Raw genomic sequence first — 4,450 nt, forward strand, 5'->3', positions numbered from 1 at the left:
TGACTGCTTGAGTTACATTGGATAATCACTCAAAGCCTGAGTTCTCTGCAAGTGTTTTCAGTATTTCAAAATCCAGTCAGTCAAATGTTTGACATAGTAGATTAGGTCATTGTAGTGGAGTTTTTCTTAAAATACTAGTTTCAAATAAATTGTTACCAAAATCTATCTTGAGTGAAGAGTCTTGTGATAGTCTATGTCCTAGTTGTCAAGTTTTGTAAGAATCATGTTTTGCCATTTAATTCATATAATAAAAGAGCTTCGAGACATTTTCATATTATTCATTCTGATCTCTAGGGACCATCTCCACTTTCTTCCTCTTATAGTAGCAAATATTATGTATCATTTATTGATGACTATCTCGTTACTCTTTGATATTTTTCTTAAAGCATAAGTCTGATGTTTTTGGTTTATTTAAAACCTTTTGGGCCTATGTTCGTGTTAAAATGTAACATATACATAATATAATAATAATATGATATATTATTATTATATTATATGTATATTTTTCTATTTTATTTTTATTTTTTTATGTTATTTACATTATCCAGTTCACTTAGAACTAGATAATGGGCTTTGGTCAAGTTCTAGTTTGAACTTGACCAAGCAATCTAGTAGTTGGAACTAGTCCAATGACTAGATTTCTAGCCATTGGACTAGTCCAACGACTAGAAGGGAGAGCTTCTTATGAGCTCTCCCTATTGCTCTTGTATAAATAGAGGTTCAACCCCCTCTTGTGAAGCCACTTCTTGTAATGCTTTTTAAGCATTTTCTTACATAAATAAAAGTGTGTGTTTTTTCTATTTTTACCCTTTTGTGGGCTTTGCTTAAAGTGTCTTTTAAACACTTCCTTTTGAGTGATCCAAGTGCATTCATGGAAGATCGTTATTTTATTACATGGTATCAGAGTTGCTGGATTATTAAATCTTAGAGAAAGGCCACCTCGGTTTTCATGCCCCTTGTGCAAAAGGTGTGCTATCACCTTATTCTTGCAAAGTGTTTCGTCACTTGGAGAGAAGTGTTTTATCACTTCATTATCGGCTGCAAAACACGTCATTTAAAGGGCTTCAACATCTTTTATATTGTATCTCTTTCCCTTCTCACATTTTTTCATTTCTTTTTTTCTATCTTTTCCCTTTCTTTTTTTGTAAACGATGGATGACAATGATAAAGTCACCATCATCCCTATGAAATTAAGCGACACAAATTATGTAACATGGGCTTCAATCATGAAGCACCATATATGGGGTAAAGGCTTATGGGGGATTGTAGATAGTTCTGATTCAAAACCTAAACTATCTCTTACTAAGAAAGAGGGAGATAAAGAGGTCCCATTATTAGAAGAGGAGAAAATCAAGGCTCTAGCCTCCTGTGAAAAAAAGTGAAAAGAGTGGAGAATGGGACATGCGAAAATAATGTCATGGCTTATTAATAGTGTTGATATTAAAAAATGTTCCAGTCTTGCCAAGTTTGAACATGCCGATAAGGCATGTGAATATTTGAAAAATATGTATTCCCTTAAAGATATTACACATGTGTGCAGTCTTCAAGAGAAGGTTTGAATGAAGACCCAAAGAGATAAATCAATTCGCGAATATTACAATGGGTTGTCCGAACTCTGTGAATAACTATCTCTTTTGGAACCAAAATGGCACTGTGCCGAAGACATCGAGCTTCGCCAAAAATAACTCAATGTTGAACATTTTTACCAGTTTATAACTGGGTTAAGGTCGGAATTTGAGTCTACCAAATCGGCCCTCTATCACTGGGGAAAAGTTCCTTCTATTGTAGAAACTATTGAAGAATTAACAATGGAGGAAAATTGTCTTCGAAAAAGTTTCTCTAAAGCTGATGATGATACCGTCCTAGCTATATCTAGGCCTGAGAATTATACTCACACTCACATACCACTTTATTTTGAGAGGCAAAATGACGAGTTTGACAAAAGAAAAGTTATTTGTCACCACTATCATGAACACTATAGGCCTCAATGTCCAAAGTTAAAGAAAAGAGATGAAAAGAAGGTTGCATCAGTTGAAGTCGAGCCAAAAGATCAAGATGCACCCATTTCTATGGCTCAACTTATGAAGATTCTTCAGCCTCTTCTTCAAGAGGTATCCTCTTCCGCTGAAGCCTCAACTGAGCAGCAGTTGCAACTGTATCCGGTCCAAGTAACTTTTCTTGGCTTTTAGATTCTGGTGCCTCATTTCATATGACCCAAAATTATAAATGTTTATCCGAATGTCCTAAAAATAACTCAAATATTTCAAAAGTCTTTACAATAGATGAAACATCTCTCAAAATCAAAGGAATTGAATGTTTTGAAATAAACAAAACTTTTTGTATTCCAAAAGTTAGATATATCCCAAAACTAAATTTAAATCTCTTATCTGTTTTTCAAACTTCTGATTATGGATGTAATATATCCTTCTCTTCTAATGGTTGCTGGATACAGGATCGCCAATCAGGAAAGCTGACTAGGGAAGGCCATAGAGAAGGAGGGCTATATTACATGGACTTTTTGGAACTACCAAAGAATATTTTTTGTTTAAATGTTCAGAAATTGGAAACAGACTTATGACACAAAAGACTTAGCCATCCTCGTATGTCTAAAATCCAATTCTTTCCAAGTTTTGGAAAATTTTGTAAATCTAAAAATTTTGCTTGTAAAAACTGCATTCTTGGTAAAATGAAAAGATCACCGTTTTTTAGTAGAACATTTATCTCTACAAAACCTCTTGAGTTATTACATTCAGATGTTTGGGGACCCGCACCAGTTATTTCTATAGGCGGTTTTGCATATTATGTCATCTTTGTTGATTTTTTAGACACTTGGATTTATTTTCTTAAACATAAATCTGAAGTTTTTTCCCACTTTCAAATATTTTATAAAATGTTCACAAGCAAATTTCAAAACAATATCTCCATTTTTTGCACAGACAGGAGAAGAATTTATGTGTGAAGAATTTTAAAACTATCTTAATTCATACGACATTATTCATCAACGATCTTGCCCAAATACCCCTCAATAGAATGGTTTGGCAGAACGCAAACATCATCACATTATGGAGACCACTTAGACTTTGCTAATCGCAAGTCAAGTGCCTAAAGGATTTTGGGCTAAAGCAGCTCTAACTATCACTTATCTCATAAATAGAATGCCATCTTCTTCTTTAGAAAACATATCCCCGATTGAAAAACTTTATGTTGTAGCTCCATATTACTCTAGACTAAGAGTGTTTGGTTGCAAATGTTTTGTATTTACAGACAAGAACGATAAATTCTCTCCTCGTGCAATTCCATGTACTTTTTTAGGATATGCTGAAAATAAAAAAGGGTACAAATGCTATGATCTTCAAATTAGTAAATTATATATGTCAAGAAATGTGACCTTTCTTAAAAAAAAAAACTTTTTTGAAAGTAAAAAATCCAAGGATATTACTGAATATTCCTTTTTAATTGATTTAACTTCAAAATTCAATGAAGAGGATGTTGAATGTAACTCTGACAATGATCAAAGTCCTACTATCTATGAAAATAATAGTGAAGACCAAACTAGTAGGGATGTTAGCTTACAATATTCAAGATGAAGAATTGGAGAGCAATGACCTCCATGTGCGTTAGAAAGATTTTCTGAAGCTCCTCCTCGCGGGACTTCTAGAATCTCTAGACCTCCTGAAAAATTTGTCTCTTATGAATCTTTTTCACCCTCGTACAGGGCAGCCCTTGAATTAATTCAATCCTATGTTGAACTTTCCTCATACTTTGAAGCCAAAAATCATAAAGAATGGATTGAAGCTATGAAAATAGAGTTAGATGCATTAGAGAAGGCCAACACTTAGTCTATCCAAGACTTGCCTTTTGAAAAGAAACCTGTAGGTTGTAGATGGATCTATAAAGTCAAAACCAAAAGTGATGGGACTCTCGAAAGGTATAAGGCACAACTCGTGGCCAAAGGCTATGCTCAAGAGTATGTCATTGACTACGAAGAAACCTTTGCTCCTGTGGCTCGAATGACCACAATTCATACTTTAATTGCTTTAGCTTCTATCAAAAAATGACCTACATTTCAAATGGACGTCAAAAATGTTTTTTTAAATGAGAGTCTTGTTGAAGAAGTATACATGGAAGCTCCACCAGGTATTAGTCTTCCTAAAGGTAAAATTCTTCATCTTAAGAAAGCTCTTTATGGTCTCAAACAGGCACCAAAAGCCTGATGTGACAGATTTAGTCATGTTATGACTGATATTGGTTTTCGTTCTTGTTTGACTGACACTGCCTTGTATATTAAGCAATCTGATGCAGGTATCACCATTCTTCTTCTTTATGTGGATGATATGATCATCACTAGAGGTGACAAATAGGGAGTTGCCAATATCAAAACTCTTCTTAAAACTCATTTTGAGATGTCTGACCTAGGACTATTATGATATTTCCTAAGAATAGAAGTTGC

This window comes from Nuphar pumila, chromosome 5 (assembly GCF_984573655.1).
Source record: "Nuphar pumila chromosome 5, dmNupPumi1.hap1.1, whole genome shotgun sequence".
NCBI lineage: Eukaryota > Viridiplantae > Streptophyta > Magnoliopsida > Nymphaeales > Nymphaeaceae > Nuphar > Nuphar pumila.